The sequence below is a fragment of the Scylla paramamosain genome, chromosome 34 (assembly GCF_035594125.1).
Source record: "Scylla paramamosain isolate STU-SP2022 chromosome 34, ASM3559412v1, whole genome shotgun sequence".
In the NCBI taxonomy this organism is placed as follows: Eukaryota; Metazoa; Arthropoda; class Malacostraca; order Decapoda; family Portunidae; genus Scylla; species Scylla paramamosain.
Window position 1 is genome coordinate 9,377,100 of NC_087184.1, and position 18,120 is coordinate 9,395,219.

The 18,120-nt window shown below is 39.7% G+C and overlaps 1 protein-coding gene and 1 long non-coding RNA gene across 3 annotated transcripts in view; one reads left to right on the forward strand and one right to left on the reverse strand.

Moving 5' to 3' along the window:
- Positions 1-18,120, reverse strand: part of LOC135090125 (hemicentin-1-like) — a 303,061-nt gene that overhangs the window by 191,221 nt on the left and 93,720 nt on the right. The window lies entirely within an intron of this gene.
- The window catches only part of LOC135090126 (uncharacterized), a 204,360-nt gene continuing 194,580 nt past the window's right edge, over positions 8,341-18,120 (forward strand). The window contains exon 1 of the long non-coding RNA XR_010261774.1: positions 8,341-8,583. This is a non-coding gene — a long non-coding RNA (uncharacterized LOC135090126). The remainder of the gene's footprint in view (positions 8,584-18,120) is intronic.

Genomic DNA, 18,120 nt, shown 5'->3' on the forward strand with positions numbered 1-18,120 from the left:
GTCATTAAGTCCTCCATTTTGCTCCTCCTCCTCCTCCTCCTCCTCCTCCTCCTCCTCCTCCTCCTCCTCCTCCTCCTCCTCCTCCTCCTCCTCCTCCTCCTCCTCCTCCTCCTCCTCTCTCCTCTTTCTCATCTTTTGCCATCAGCCAACGTTAGGTTTCTCAATGTTATTATTACTATTGTTATTATTATTATTATTATTATTATTATTATTATTATTATTATTATTATTATTATTATTATTATTATTGTTGTTATTATTACTATTATTATTTTCATTATTATTATTACAAAGAATAAGGTTGAAAAGCCTCTTGAGCTGCTTTGTAAAATGAATACAAGAGTTTTAGTTTTTTTTTTTTTTTTTAGAGAGAGAGAGAGAGAGAGAGAGAGAGAGAGAGAGAGAGAGAGAGAGAGAGAGAGAGAGAGAGAGAGAGAGAGAGAGAGAGAGAGAGAGAGAGAAAGTAAACTATTCTTTGTCGTCTCTTGTCGAACTTGCTTTTTCTTATGAAATGACCTGACCTGACCTCTTGTTCTTCCACCACATTCACCACTCGAACAACAGCAACAGCAGCAGTACCATCAATAACAGCAAGAACAACACTACGACGAAAGCTCTTGGTTAAATCTGATAATCAACATTTTAAACCTTCCTTGCTTCTTATGTTTAATGTGTTAAGTATAATCAGTGTATCAAGTATTCATTGTATTAAGGAGGTTTTATTGCCGTGTACTCGTATGTTGTCATTATCAGCATCTTAAACTCTGACGTGAAGTTTTAAGAGATTATAATTGACTTCTACTTCATGGACTTATCATGTAACCACGCCAGTTTATTCAGTAACTGGTACACATATGATAATTGTAATCTCTAAATCTGTTCTTTCTTTCTTTCTTTTTTTTTTTTTTATGAGGTTACTTTTGACTCCTTCAGTAACTAGTACACATATTTAAATGGGAGTTAGTATCTGTACACCTTTCTTCCTCTTCACCCTTAAGGAATCTGTGCATCTGAGTGCGTTTTCTCTTTTCCTCCTGTATTCTACTGGGTGACCGGCCTCGGGCAAAAACAATGAATAAAAAAAGGCTCGCTCACACTGCCGCTCCCAAAGGAACCTGAGTAGAAAAACTGAAAGAAAGACATTTATTTTCTGTGGCGTCTTGATTGTCGTAAAAAAAATGGTAGTCAGAAGGAAATACAGAAAGAAAAATGATAGGCAGGAGGAAATACAGAAACAGAGAGTGCCAGAGTTTGCCTTTAAAAGAGGTGATAAAGTGAAGATGGTCTTTGAATATGAATGACAATAAGTAGAAAGTCTTGTGCAGTGGAGGCCGCGGGAGGAGTGGAAGGCATTCACCTGACAAGTCCAGAAGAGCAGTAACATGGAAACAACATTACAAGATAGTGAGTGGTCAAAAAAATAATCGGCGGTGAGAAGACAGTCTGCTCTGGATAACACACAAAGCTATACTGTGTTCAATGATGGACAGATTTTCCTTATAATCACCAATAAATTTTTTGTCACTCGTATTTTGTACTAATCATTGAGATGGTTGTGTGGTCTGGCAAGAATCAAATTAACCTCTCATTTCCTAATTCGTGTGTGTCTGTGTGTGTGTGTGTGTGTGTGTGTGTGTGTGTGTGTGTATGGGTGGATGGGTGGGTGCCCTTTTAAATAGTTTCTAACAATGCTCTCAGTTCAGTAAAAGACAATCATAGCAGTAAAAGATTTAAAACAACTTATGATTCTGATGAAAGTACATATATAAATTTTGGGTTCACCACTTGACGGTGAACGCTACGCTTCATCCCAACGTGTATCTTAATACTGATAATGGTAAAGCAGAAACATAACAGTGTTTAACCTTGCCCGACCAAACAGTGAGGAGTTCCACACAATAACACTGAATGGTGAATACAGTACCATAACAGTGACTATAAACAAGATAACACATACAGAATAATATGGATATGATCACGAAATAAAAATATGCAGCATAATATACTCCTATTGCCATTTTGAATACATTACGATCAGTACAGTAGCAGCAGTAACAACAAGTGCAACAACAACAACAACAACAACAACAACAACAACAACAAAACACAACACGAATAACATATAAACCAGAGAGAGAGAGAGAGAAAGAGAGAGAGAGAGAGAGAGAGAGAGAGAGAGAGAGAGAGAGAGAGAGAGAGAGAGAGGGGGAGAGACATACAGACATATAGACGGACAGACGGACCACCAACCATGAAGAGAAATGTTACATGACAAAGGAACATAAAAATACAGGTTTTTTAAAAATTATGAATGCGGAAAAAAAGGAAAAGTCAACTTGGTCTCGTGTATATTTTTTTTTTAGAAAGCTATTTTTCCGTTTTTTTCCCTTTTCTTCCCTTTTTCCTAATTTTTTTTATACCGGTACATGTGTTAAACTGGTACCATATTACATTGTACTTGTTTGTTGTTCGTGAGAGAGTCGTGAAAAATGCAATTACACACCACAGGAAAACGTACGTGTGTGTGTGTGTGTGTGTGTGTGTGTGTGTGTGTGTGTGTGTGTGTGTGTGTGTGTGTGTGTGTGTGTGTTCATTGGCATTCTCCATGTTTTAGTGTTGGTGGTAGTTGTTGTTGTTGGTGGTGTTGGCAGTGGTATTGCTGTTGCTGTTGTTGTTGTTGTTTTATGGGTATTTAAATAGCTATGTAGGTACTGGTGTATATCTTTGTATACTATCTTTATTGTATTGTATTTAAGTATTCATTCTTTTTTTTATTTTTTTTTTGGGGGGGAATAGAAAAGAGAGATAAAGAATTCACTTGGTTTCATTTCGGTTACGTTACTGTATATATATTGTTGCCTTCGTTACTTTTCGTTCTGTCTGTTGCTATATATAGTGTTAGACTACACACACACACACACACACACACACACACACACACACACACACACACACACACACACACACACACACACACACACACACACACACACACACACACACACTGTTTTTTACAAGCTTTTAAACATCCAAGAAAAATGAAAGCACTAAAAGCACAACATTTCTTCCCGTCAACATTTCTTCCCGTCATCATCATCATCATCATCATCACCACCACCACCACCACCATCACCATCATCATTTTCCTCCCATCACTTTCCCCTCCTCTCTTTTCTAATGGCGTACTTTCTAACTGAAGTATTTTATCGTTGCTTCTCCGTTACTTTTTATGTTTTGTTTGAATGGGTCGTTTGTGGTGTTTTATTGTGAGGGCGAGGTGTGTGTGTGTGTGGGTTGGTCACTGATGGCTCGTGGAGAAGGGGAGAGGAAGCGGGGGTCGAACTGGCAGTCGCTGGTAAATGGGACAGAACTGAACCAATGAACCAAGGTGATAAAATATAAATAGGTAAATAAAAGATTCAGGGAAGGGTGATTGACAAGTGATGGTGGCGAGAGAGAGAGAGAGAGAGAGAGAGAGAGAGAGAGAGAGAGAGAGAGAGAGAGAGAGAATGCAATATTGTCAAGACGAGAGAATTTCTGGCAAAACCTCATGGCTGCCACTCACGTCTTCCTCCCCCCATCATTTCCATCTCCGCGCCCTCCTCCTCCTCCTGCTCCTCCTCCTCCTTTCTTCTCCTCCTACACCTTCTCCTTGCTCCACATTAAGGTGCTTCAGAGTGGAATGTCATGTAATTGCTATCCAGTGGCGCCTCCCCTCGTGTTGTCTTGGTGGTGGTGGTGGTGGTGGTGGTGGTGATGGTGATGGTAGTGGTGGTGGTGGTGGTGGTGGAGAAAGTAGAGCATATCTTATGATTAACACACACACACACACACACACACACACACACACACACACACACACACACACACACACACACACACACACACACACACACACACACACACACACACACACACACACACACACACACACACTCTCTCTCTCTCTCTCTCTCTCTCTCTCTCTCTCTCTCTCTCTCTCTCTCTCTCTCTCTCTCTCTCTCTCTCTCTCTCTCATTTTTGCACTTTATTCTTCCCAATTTATTTCTTCTCCAATTTTTTTTCTCATTTTCATATTTCCATCCCCATTTTCCAGAGATTTCCCTTCTTTTCATGACATTTCGATTTTTCTTCCCATGTTCACAATTTTTTCCTGTTTTCATTTAATTTCCTGTCACTCATTTTCCTCCAGCTCGTTTCGTCGTTTCCTCTTCAGTATGCAGTAGTATTTCCTACTACATTTGCACATTTCCTCCTTCCTCTCTCAGTATTTTCCCCAACAGAAACATTTTCCTCCCCACACTTGCGTTAATTTTTTCCTTTTCTCTCATAATTTCTCCAGCTTCATGCATTTTTTCTCTTCCCACCCAAAATTTTCCTTCTCTCTGTTTCCTCTACAATTTATGCATTTTTTTCCTCCCTACACTCACAAAACTTCCCTTCCTTCTTATAATTTCCTCTCCGTTCATGTATTTTTTCCTCCCTACATTCACAAAACTTTCCTTCCTTCGCAGTTTCCTCTCCCATTCATGCATTTTTCCTCCCTACACTCACAAAACTTTCCTTTCCTCTTATAATTTCCTCCCCAACGCATGCATTTTTTTCTTTCCCACTCCAAATCTTCCTTCCCTCTCAGTTTCCTCTCCGATTCGCGCATTTTCCCTCCCTACACTCACAAACTTTCTCTCCCTTCCTTCCTTCCTTCCTTCCTCCCTTCCCACTGTCAACAATTCCTCACTTCCCTCACACATTATCTTCCTCTCCCTTATATTCTCTTGCACTTTCCTCCCCACCTACATATTATTCCTCCCACTCTTACATTTCTCACTCTCCCTTCCGTCAGTCTGTCTTACCTTCTCCTCCCTTCTACAAGGACACACAGTTAATAAACAACAGATGGAAGTCATGCTTTTGAATTCTTGGTAAAAGGTAAATATTTTTTTTTCTCTTTTCTCTGAGTGTCTGTTTCTGTTGGCAATTACATGAGGTTTAGAAAGTTAGAGTTGTCTTATTCCAGTCACGTGACGCACCGCTGCTCGCTTTATCCTGGCTCTCTTCTGGCTCTTATTCATTAGCGAGAGAGAGAGAGAGAGAGAGAGAGAGAGAGAGAGAGAGAGAGAGAGAGAGAGAGAGAGAGAGAGAGAGTGTGTTTGTGTAATGTATGACTGCTGCTGTGTGTTGAATATTGTTTGTTGTTCGTCTAGATCTCTCTCTCTCTCTCTCTCTCTCTCTCTCTCTCTCTCTCTCTCTCTCTCTCTCTCTCTCTCTCTCTCTCTCTCTCTCTCTCTCTCTCTCTCTCTCTGTCTGTTTTGAATGTGTATTTTCTTTTGTTTGTAATTCGTTATCAGTCGTGTTTATTTATTTAACTATATATTTATTTATCATGCATTTGTTTATTTATTTATCTATGTATTTATCTGCTTATCTATATATTTTGTTTTATAGGTTCATATCGTTCTTTTGTTTCTGGTAATGTTTTGTGTTTGCTGTTATTATTATTATCATTATTATTATTATTATTATTAGTAGTAGTAGTAGTAGTAGTAGTAGTGCTGCTGCTGCTGCTGCTGCTGCTGCTGCTGCTGCTGCTGCTGCTGCTGCTGCTGCTGCTGCTGCTGCTGCTGCTACTGCTACTACTACTACTACTACTACTACTACTACTACTACTACTACTACTACTACTACTACTACCTCCACCACCACTACCACCACCACCGTTGGTGTTACTCTAATTACGTAAATGCTAATCTGAAGGGCAGGAAACATTAGATTAAACTACGAAGATAAATAGATCCATTGTTCTGAAGGTGACACACACACACACACACACACACACACACACACACACACACACACACACACACACACACACACACACACACACACACACACACACACACACACACCTATTATAGCCATCTTAAGGCATACCTCATCTTTCATTGGCTCGAAAAAACGCAGAAGCACATTCATTACATATTCTAGTCATTATTCATTCCACGTATCCATCTCAGCGATAAATTAACTCACTAACACCAAATATAATAGCTATAATTAATTTCCATCAGTTCCCCCTTTATTCTCTATCACTCGTATCAATCCAATCCGTTTTCTTCAATGTGCGCATGTTTACGTCGCTTAAACTCCGGGTGATGGACGGCGCGCGCCAGATAGTCACCCGTAGCCAGTCTCTCTCCCGGGACGTTTCTGTCATGTGAATTGTCGCTCGGGGAACCATCTCCATGCCTCGGTCTTAATGGCGCGGGCGTGACTAATTGCCGGAAGGTCCCACGAAAACTGCCACGCCGCGGATGTAATACGTTAAAGGCTGCGCAGAGTTATTGGTAGGAAACTGAACCTGTATTTTTGTTTAATGCCGCCACTAGTTTGCGATGTCCTTTGGTGTAGGGTAGAGTGACCGGCGAGAGAGAGAGAGAGAGAGAGAGAGAGAGAGAGAGAGAGAGAGAGAGAGAGAGAGAGAGAGAGAGAGAGAGGGTACACACACGGAAAGTCGTGATAAATGGAGTAGGAATTCGTTAAAGAAAATTCAATGCACAGAAAGGAAAAAGAGGGGTAGGAGAAAGAGGAAGAAGGAGAGAGAAGGAGGAGGAGGAGAAAGAAGAAAAGGAAGAGAAAGGAAAAGAAAGAGAAGGAAGACGACAACGAGGAGAATGAGGAATAGGAAGGGAAAGAAGGGAAGACAAACTAGGAGGACGACGAAGAATAACAATAAAAACAAGAATAGACGGGCGACGACGAAAAAAAAAAAAAAACAAGAACAAAAACAAGAAAAGCAAGAACAAGAAGAAAAAAGCAAGGAACAAAAGCAAGAATCCAGACGACAACAACGGGAACGAGGTGGAGGAGGAGGAGGAGGAGGAGGGAACTCATATGTTATTTTTTTGCTCACCTTCGTGTCTCCCTCTTTCTCGGGCCAGTGCAAGAAGGAGGGAGCACAGAGTGAGTTTGCCGGAGTGAAGTCCTGAAGCTTGAGACCAGACAGACAGATTTACTGGGCGGAAAACTTTGCAGGCTTGTACCGTTTGTAAGGAGGAGGAGCAGGAAGCGAAGTAGGAGGAGGAGGAAGGCAGGAAAAGGAAGAGGATGAGTAGGGATGCTAATGACGAAAAGAGTTGAGTTATAAGAGTAAAGAATGTTGAATCTAGTTAATTACGAGGAAAGAAGCGATACTGATGAAAATTTGATGAAGATAATGAAGATGCAACGAGGAAATGTGAATGTTGTTGTTGTTTGTGTTGTTGTTTCCCATCCTGCTGCTGTTTGTGTTGTTGTTCCTCTTCCTGCTGCTGTTATTGTTTCTTTTCATGTTGCCTTTCGTGTTGGTGTATCTCTTCCTGCTGTTGCTATCGCTGTTCTCCCTCCCCACAGTGAGAAGGCTGGCGTTCTTTCTCTCCCTTCTCTCCCCTCTTTCCCCTCCCTATCGCCTCCCATCTCCCCTTCTAATTTCTTCTTCGGAATGGAGTTAGGTGATACCAACGCTGATGGACGGACGGGCAGGCGGACGGACACACACACACACACACACACACACACACACACACACACACACACACACACACACACACACACACACACACACACACACACACACACACACAGCCATTCTGCCTTCCCGTCACTCATCCTTACCCAATATTCTCTGGTTCTCTCTTGTTTTCTTTTATTTGTTTGCTCAATTATGCTCTCTCTCTCTCTCTCTCTCTCTCTCTCTCTCTCTCTCTCTCTCTCTCTCTCTCTCTCTCTCTCTCTCTCTCTCTCTCTCTCTCTCTCTCTAGTGTTCCTGATTGTGTTCTCGCCCGTCCGGGAATTCTATTGTTGGTGCCTTGTGTAGTGATGACCATAAAAGAAGAAAAAGAAAAAAAGTATATAATGAATGTAGAAATTTGCTTTCGTGAAATGAATAAAATTGGTATGTGCCGAATTTTCACCTACACACACACACACACACACACACACACACACACACACACACACACACACACACACACACACACACACACACACACACACACACACACACACACACACACACACACGCCAAAAAAAAAAGTTCTCATTACTGATGTAGCAAAAATTAATCTGTTGCAGCTTTTTATTATTTTGACTCGCTTCTTTCACTCGACAAATGATGGACACTTGCAACACAGACGCTATTTATTCTCACCTTTCTGCTCCCTTTAAATCTTTCATTGCTGCTCAAGGTTTTATTTATCGTTTGGTTACCGAGGGGGTTCGAAACAGGATACCGAAGCGGCTCGACTCACCCACGCCACACCAGCACACACCAGCTATGTACTGTGATTATGCAGTAAACGTGCGTGTCGAAACCTTTGACTGCTCAGATAGGATTCGAAACAGGAGACCGAAGCGGCGTGGCTCACTCCCACCTCAGTCACAGCCACACGCCGGGACTGTGGGCTGTGTTGTGCTGGCGTGGTGCGTTTGCGTGTCGACGATTCAATTTTCTCGACGTTATTAATTTTATGGTCACTATGAAGCGGGACAGCAGGAGTCGGACCCGAAGCGGAACTACTGATTACTAACGACCCTGTGTCAGAGATAGTAAGTGTTGTATTACTATTGCACTAAATTTTCTCTCGTTTTCTTTCTTCCGTCATCATCCAAGCATATCAAACAAGTCTTTCAAATATCCACATACGCGTAACGTCACCATTAGTGAGAGCGTCTGCTACCCTCCCGGCAGAGAGGAGGAAACGGAGGAAAAATGGAAAGATGTAATAACTGTGCCTATTACTCTACCTATCCCTAACGTCATCAAGTACTCTTAGTAGGTAATTGGCAGGTAGTGTGTGTGTGGACGTACTGGTGGTAACTGCGCTTTTTTTTTTTTTCTTTTTTTTCATTGTATCTTTTGCTACTAATATTGTGTAACCTTATTATTCTTATTTTTTATTTTTATTATTGTTATTGCGGTGGAAGATCTCGTGATTTCCCGTCATGGAAGTGAATCATACCTGCGCACCGATAAGATAATGAGATAAGATAAGAAAAATGAGAAGTAATGATATAAAAGTCTTCTGTATGTAATGCTAATCATGATAATGGGTTTTTTAATGAGATAATGACAGTAATGAGTTTTATTGGTGAATTTTATTTATTTATTTATTTATTTATTTTTTTTTTTTTTTCCCATTATGAAAGTGAATTTTACCTTTGCACTGTAATGGAACCCTAAATCTCACGCTGCGCAGGACTGGTGTTTTGAGAGGGCATTTAAAGGACTGTGCTTTCAGAGTCCAGTGAAGGGCAACACAAGGTACAAATAACACAAAATACTGGAATAATTGTGTTAAACCAGACTCCATTCCTGCATTCACCGTTACACTGAAAAAAAAAAAAACGGAAAAAAATGGAAAAGAAATAAAAAGAAAATGTAACACGAAAACTGCAAATACACGTTTATTTTGTGAGTTTTACTTAGCTTAATAAGTCGAAAATTAAAAGAATTATCACAATTTATCATACTACTATTTCTACTACTACTACTACTACTACTACTACTACTACTACTACTACTACTACTACTACTACTACTACTACTACCATCGTTATTGGAAAGTGAGTTAAGCGGCACACAAAAGGAGGAAAACCTGGAAATTAAGGAGCAGGAAGGAGAGTTTAGGTTGAAAGGGCAAACTTTAGAAAGAGAGAGAGAGAGAGAGAGAGAGAGAGAGAGAGAGAGAGAGAGAGAGAGAGAGAGAGAGAGAGAGAGAGAGAGAGTTCGAACGTTTTCATTTTCCTCCTTGAATAAGAAAGAAAATGAAAGCACGAACCAAAGAAAGAAATGAGACATGACAAAGGGTTACTTAATCTCTCTCTCTCTCTCTCTCTCTCTCTCTCTCTCTCTCTCTCTCTCTCTCTCTCTCTCTCTCTCTCTCTCTCTCTCTCTCTCTCTCTCTCTCTCATTTGTCCATTCCTCTTTTGCCGTCTCCTCCTTTCTCTACTTCTCTTCCTTCTTCCTCCATTCTTTCCTTCCTCCTTTCTTCCTAGTCCTCCTCCTCCTCCTCCTCCTCCTCCTCCTCCTCCTCCTCCTCCTCCTCCTCCTCCTCCTCCTCCTCCTCCTCTACCTCCTCCTCTTCGTTTTCTTCCATCCATCTTTCCTCAGCTTTCACTCTTCCTTCTCTCCTGCTTTCAGTCCTATTCGTTCTTCCTTAAACAGACTTTCCTTCTCCTCCTCCTCCTCCTCCTCCTCCTCCTCCTCCTCCTCCTCCTCCTCCTCCTCCTCCTCCTCCTCCTCTTCCTTCTTGCTTTCATTTACCAAAATTTTTTTCCTTCCTCTCAACTTAAATCTTTACAACTCATTTTTTTTTATTTCGTGTGAATTGTAAAATCACATAATTAATTAACAATGTCTGTCATTTAGAGTCCTTGTGAAAAAAAAAGTTCGGTCACTAATTGGAAGAATGACAATGAAGTTTTAATTCTAATGCAAATATGGAGGATACAGAGAAAAAAATGAATGATATGAAATGGCGTTTTTCATTAATAATTGAATAAGTTTTTTTTTATATGGAGCAAGGACGTTATATATATATATATATATATATATATATATATATATATATATATATATATATATATATATATATATATATATATATATATATAATTTTTTTTTCTTTTTTTCTTTTTTTTTTTTTTTTTAGATATATAAATTAGTTAGTTTTTATATATTTGTATTTTTCTTTTCTTTTTCTTTTTGGTTTGTTTTATATTTATGCAAGTTCTTCTTTCTTTCTTTTTTTTCTTCCTGTTTATTGCGTAGTTTTCATCTGAACGAAGCCTTTTAAATGTTTAGTATTTTTTCGACTTTTAATTAATGTTTAATTTTGTTTATTATTCATTCAATTAAGGTATGTTAATCAAGGTACTTATTTATTTACTTTTTAGTTTTATTCTCTCTCTCTCTCTCTCTCTCTCTCTCTCTCTCTCTCTCTCTCTCTCTCTCTCTCTCTCTCTCTCTCTCTCTCTCTCTCTCTCTCTCTGCCACAATGAAGAGTGACGTCAACAGAATGCAATGTTGCCAGATTGTTTGCATGAAAATGGAGCCTCGCATACTTCAATGATTTCAAGATTTTATGAATGTTTGATATAGCAACACTGCACGTGATGAGACAGAGAGAGAGAGAGAGAGAGAGAGAGAGAGAGAGAGAGAGAGAGAGAGAGAGAGAGAGAGAGAGACGCGATTAGATAATAAAATAACAAGGGAAAGGAGCAATACCAGAGAATAAGCAAAACAAGACAGTAAATAAAAGGACGGAGAGAGAGAGAGAGAGAGAGAGAGAGAGAGTGTGTGTGTGTGTGTGTGTGTGTGTGTGTGTGTGTGTGTGTGTGTTTGTGCGCAATAGGTAAATTCTGCATGTGTATTTTGTATATCTGGCAGCAGTGATGATTTCAGGTGTACACAGGTCAATTTTTGTCAAGGGGAAAGTAAAGAGCACGGGGGAAAGGGATGAAGGGGGAGGAGGGGTGACAGAGGGGAGAAAGGGTGAGGGAATGGAGGGGTGAAGGGGACGCGTCTGATCTGGCAACACGGGAATTACTGCACTACTGTAGATCAAACGAACTGTGGGGCGTTGCTTTGACCTAGGGAAGATTGGCTGCTTGTGTGGCAACAGTTGTGGTGGTGGTGGTGGTGGTGGTGGTGGTGGTGGTGGTAGTGTTAGTAGTAGTAGTAGTAGTAGTAGTAGTAGTAGTAGTAGTAGTAGTAGTAGTAGTATGAGATGAAGAAAAAAGATGAAAACTGAAAAGGAAGAAGAAATGCTGGTGAAAGGAGAAAGAAAAGCAGAAATAAGAGAAGGAGAAGAAGGAGAAGGAGAAGAAGAAGAATAATGAGGAAAAGGAGGAGGAGGAGGAGGAGGAGGAGGAGGAGGAAGAGGAGGAAGAGGAAGAAGAGTTTCTACATGAGGTTATATGAAGAACAGGTAACAGAGAAAATCAACAACAACAACATCAACATCATCATCATCATCCAAACAAACAAACAAACAAACAAACAGCGAACCAGACAAGAAAAAAAAACAAGAAAAACGACAAAAAACATGAAAAAAAAAAAAAAAAAAAACACAATCTCAGCAGCAGGAATGGGGCATCGGTCAACCACAATAATCACCACCACCACCACCGCCACCACCACCATTACTATTCCCGCAGTGTGGTGAGTAATGGTGGCGGGACTCATGGTCGTCTCCATTCCCGGGACTTAGTTATGGCGCACCGCAAATGACTTTAATGAATACCTAATTAAGAAACCTCAAAGCCGCAGCGGGCACTCGGCGATATTACCTGCACTGCAAAGTTGGATTCTAATTATTATTGTCATTACGGAAGTGAGTCATACCTGCGCATCGATAAGGAATGGGATGTAATGATGTCTTGTGTATGTAATGATAAATGATAATAACTGGTTTTATTGGTGAAGTTAATCATTTTTTTGTCATTAAGAAAGTGAATTTTACCTGCGCAAAGATGAGAAATGAGATGTAATGATAGAATTGTCTTTGTCTTGTATGTGTAATGATGATGATGATGGTTTTTTTTTATAAGTAATGATGATAATGGATTTTTACTGGTGGATTTTATTTTTTCTATTTTTTTTTTTTTTTACTTTTGTCATTAAGAAAGTGAGTTTTACCTGTGCAGCGATAAGAAATGAGAAGTAATGATAAAAATGTCTTATATGTGTAGTGATAATGATAATGGATTTTTTTAAAGTTAATAATGAGAATAATTGCGTCTTATTGGTGATTTTTTTTACTTTTGTCATTGTGAAAGTGAGTTTTACATTTTTACCGATGAAAAATGAGAAGTAATGATAAAAATACTTTCTGTATATAATAATAATAATGATAACAGTAGCGGTTAACGGTTTATTGATGAGATGATAATTTGATAATCGGATTTTTGGTAAGGTAATAATTATGATCGGTTTTAAAGGTGAATTCTAATTATTACTGTCATTGCAAAGTTGAATCATACCTGCCTATTGGTAAGAAATGTGTAGTAATGATGAAAAGTCGTTATAATAATGCTATTCGGCTTTTATACGAGATAATGGTAATAATAATGGGTCTTCCTGATGAATTTTGATTATTGCTGCCATTAAAGGAGTGGATCATTCCTCGGTACAGATAAAAGAACGTGTGGTAATGATAAAAGACCTTTTGTAGGTAATGGTAATAATGATGATTGTCTTTTTTTTTTTATGAGGTAATAATAATGATAATACTTTTCGTTGGTGAACTCTAATTATCATTGTCATTAAGCGGCAAATGAGTCGTAGGGATAATTGTTTAGGTAATGATAACAATGATCAGAATAATTGTTGTACTTTTTTATGAGACAGTAGAGCTAGTAATAACACTAATCGGATTTATTAATGAAAGTTCAAACAAAACTCTGAAAATACACATACTCACTTTTATATAATGAGATTTTAACATTTTGTACTTAAAATCATAAAAAAAGCCTTGATATTTTACTCATCTTACTAGTAAATTACAAAAATCGTGTACTAAAAGACTGTAAAGGTGTGAGAGATTTGTTGGCTGGGCGAACAGTTATTTGGGAGTCCTTGAGTGAGGGAGGGAGAGGTAGAGTGAGAGTAAGGTGAGAGTAAGGTAGATGAAGAGGAAGATGAAGGAGAGGGGGAGGAGAGAGGTGAGGATGAGTGAGGTGAGGGTGACAGAGAGAGAGAGAGAGAGAGAGAGAGAGAGAGAGAGAGAGAGAGAGAGAGAGAGAGAGAGAGAGAGAGAGAGAGAGAGAGAGAGAGAGTTGATGATGTTTACTATGTTGGGAATGAGGTTGTATCTGTATCTGTCTGTTCTGGCGCTGAGTGAAGTGTGAGGAGATGGCGGGGGGGAGGGGAGAGGGAGATGGTCCGTTTTGTGTGTGTGTGTGTGTGTGTGTGTGTGTGTGTGTGTGTGTGTGTGTGTCAGTGGTCTAGTTTCACAGAACAAGATTATCAGGAAATGTGCCAAGACAACTCTCTCTCTCTCTCTCTCTCTCTCTCTCTCTCTCTCTCTCTCTCTCTCTCTCTCTCTCTCTCTCTCTCTCTCTCTCTCTCTCTCTTCAAGGAGTATGTAAATGAGTAAGAAAGAGGAGATTAAGAAGAGGGAGAAGAAGGAGAGACGATAAGGAAAGAGGAAAGTGAAGAAAGTAAGGAGGGAGAGGTGGAGGTGGTGGAAGAGAAGGTGATGGAAGAGGAAGAAGCGATTAAGAAAGAAGGAGAAAAAGGCGAAAATGAAAAGAAAGAGGAAGAGGAGATGTAGAAAATAGGTTAAGGAAAAGGAAGAGGAGGAGGTGAAGGAAGAGCAAAGTGATTAAAAAAAAAAAAAGAGGTAGGAGACGAAAAGGAAAGAGGACGAGAAGATGTAGGAAAAGAGGTTAAGGGAGGAGGGGACGGGGATGAAGGAGGAGGAGGAGGAGGAGGAGGAGGAGGAGGAGGAGGAGGAGGAGTGGGTGAAGGAGTGGAAGGAATGTTGACCTGTCATTGGGTTCTTTTAGAGAGTAATAGATATCGCGGCCTTCCAAAGCGGCGGGTCTCGGAGGTGGAGTACTCGCAGTACTGTTACTGGGCAGGTGTGGAAGAGTAATAGTAACGTAGATGGAGGAGGAGGACGGAACACAAAGGAGGAACAAAAAGCATCTGCCATTTCGATAAGGCAGGTAGATTTAATGATTTTTTTTTTCTAAAGGTATGTTGTTTTCTCAGCGTTGGAATGATTTTTGTTATTTTCATTGTATTTTTTGTGTGTGTTGTACTGAGAAGAAAAAGAGGGAAGGGAAAACGTCGAGGAAGAATACAGGAAATGTTTTCAAGGAACTAATTTATTTATTGAATGGACTAGTGTATATATATATATATATATATATATATATATATATATATATATATATATATATATATATATATATATATATATATATATATATATATATATATATATATATATATATATATATATATATATATATATATATATATATATATATATATATATATATATATTAGGATAAAGAAAATATTTTAATGTTGTATCGCTTAATTTTCGTTTTTTGTTTTCGGATTGTCGCCCTTTTCTTCCTGCTTAATTTGCCTCATTAGTGTATATGTACTTATTCATTCGTTCATTCATGCACTCTCTCACTCAAGACCTTGTCACGCGATCAGCGGGCGAGTGTGGTGACCAGGCACGCCTCGCACCAGACTCCCTGACGTGAGTGGGTCACCTGGAGGTTTGTATCGTTGAATCACCTACTTGAGCAATGATGGCGCTTCAGTTCTTCGCGTTTGCATGATCAATCAAAACCCATTCTTCAGTCTTTAGGGACACTTCCACAGTCTCTTAGTAAGTTGCCCCCCCCAAAAAAAATGTTCCTCCTATTTGTTCGGGAGCTTACCAACATAGGAATCGTTCTGGTTGGATAGACTGTGGAATTGGCCCTACTACCTTGCCAGTTCTAATTTTTTGTACGCTCCCAAACGAAAAGCAGCGATCAGAACGATTAGGAGCTGAACGATTAGGGCTGAAGTGGTTTCGGTGGTTAGCTGGCACACGAAAAAAGAGTGACAGTGGAACCGGCTGTTATATTGAATCGCCACACTTCTCCACTAATAGCGTGACAAGGCCCTCTAGTTTCTCCCATTCATCCATTCACTCACTCATTCGCTCTGTTATCTTACTTCACTCCGTTACTTATCAACTCTTAACTATTATCTTCAGTCACCTTGCTCCCTCTCACCAGTCACTTTGCTCCCTCACACCTCCCACACTCCCTTGCTACGCTACACTCTTCACCCACACATCACACACTTCTACAACCCACAAAAAAAAAAACATCACATTATTTTTTTCTTTTTTCAGCGGGAAGGAAGAGGAGGAGTGAACTAATTAAGAGAAGAAGTTAAAGTGTTGAAAAATTAAATTAGTGGTAGGATCAAAGAATACGGGAGGTCTGTCTTGCTGTTCATTAATTCCTTTATGACTTCGGCTCCCATATTTTTCATCTTTTATATTTTTTTTATTTCATGTAGGACCGCATCCTCACACAGTCCAACATCTTTTCCTTCTTCTTGGCTTTATTATTCTATGGTGGGGTCGGTTGCTTTTGCATGTTGTCGTCAATAACTTCTGCCTAGTACACCCACTCCTACACCTTACCAACCTCCAAAACACACTCAAAACACCTCCTGCAACACTCAAAACGCACCCAAAACAACCCAAACACACCAAAACGCACCCAAACACATCCAGACACACACACACACACACACACACACACACACACACACACACACACACACACACACACACACACACACACGTACACCCAAAAACACACACATCCACCCTTTCACTCCCCCTTCACCGCCTTCTGCAGATCAAAGAGTAATGGGTGGATCCAAACTCCAGCGCTCTCTGCACGACGAACGTTTAGCTGACGAGTTTCATTTTCCGTCCGCTGTTCTCGAGGCCTGAGGGAAAGAGATTGTTAATTTGTCGGCTCTACTGGGGGGAGGGAGAGAAAGAGAGGAAGGAGGGTGGATGCTGTCAAGGGGGTGGGGTAGGAAGACTAAAAGGAGTGGAAAGCTGGAAGATGAGTCATGTGAGAAGCGGTGAGAGGGAAAAGTAGAGAGGGAGAAGTGAAGGAGAGCCACTCGGAAAGGTTTTGTGGATGAGAGAGGGAGTGGTGGGGGACTAAAAGCAGTGGAGAGGAAGTAGATGAGTCATGAGAATGGCGCAGCGGAGGAGAAAAGTGGAAGGAAGGAGCGGTACAAAGGGAGAATTATAAAGAAAGGAGAGAAAAATTAAACTTAGATGAAAAAAAATACGAGAATGGAATGGAGAAGAACAAAAAATAGAGACAAGGACGAAGAAAATAAATGGATAAAGAGAGAACATGGAGAAAAAAATAGAATGAATGGAAGGGGAAAAAAAAAAGAAGACATTATAAGTAGTTGGTAAAGAAAGGGATAAGATGAAGGAAGGAAATAAATGCAAATGGAAGAAGATGCAAGAATAGGAACAGTAAAAGAAAAAGGGAAGGAAAGAAGAGAAGAAGAAAGAAAGAGAAAAAGAAAGATGAGGGCAAAGGAAAGTTATTTTGAGAGAACATGGGGAAACAAACAAAAAGAAGAAAGTCGTAGAGGAGTGAGAAAAACTGAAAAAGTACGAAGGAAAGACAACAGTATTAGAAAGGAAAGAAAGGGACAAGAGGAAACAAGAAAAACATTAAAATAGGAGGGAAAAATATGAAAAGAGGACGAAATAGATCAAAGAAACGAAGAAAACTGACAAGAGAATAGAGAAATTAAGTATCGAAGGAGTAGGGAAAGAAAAGTAACCGTCAGCGAGAGAGAAAAAAAAAATAAAAATCAGAGGAATGAAGAAAAATAAGAGGAAAGGGGGAAAATAAAACACTTGGGAAAAGGGAAATAACTGAGTTTCTGGTGACGGGAAGACCGATATAAAGGGGAAGGGGAGGAAAGGAGGTAATTAAACTTAAGGGGAGAAAAATGCTCGAGGTATGAGGGGAAATAAAGAAGGGGAAAAAAAGAGAACACTAATGGATATGAATAGGAGGACAGGGAAATGAGGAGAGAAGTAGAAAGGTATTTATGTCAAGAAGATAAAAAAAAAAAGGAAAAAAAAAGGGGAACTAGATTACTGAAAAAAGGTAGGGAGAGAGATTACGAAAAAGGAAATGGTGGAAGGAATAAAAAAAGGAAGAAGGGAAGTGTATTTGTGAAAGGAGGAGGAAGAGGTGGAAGAGACAAGAAAAGATAAGGAAGAGAAATAAAAGAGAATAGATACAAATAAAAGGAATAACAAGGAAGAACATTTTAAAACAGACAATACCAAGAAGAGGAGGAGGAGGAGGAGGAGAAAAAGGAAGAGGAAGAGGAAGAAAAGGAAGAGACGTTTAATAATGTCATTAAGAAACGAAGAAAATAAATTGTCTTTGATGAAGGTAATGAAAGTCAAAAGGAAAAGGAAGAAAAAGAAGAAGAAAAAGAAGAAACAGATGATGATGAAGAAACGGGAAATGAGACAAGACTTTTAAAGAAGGGGACGT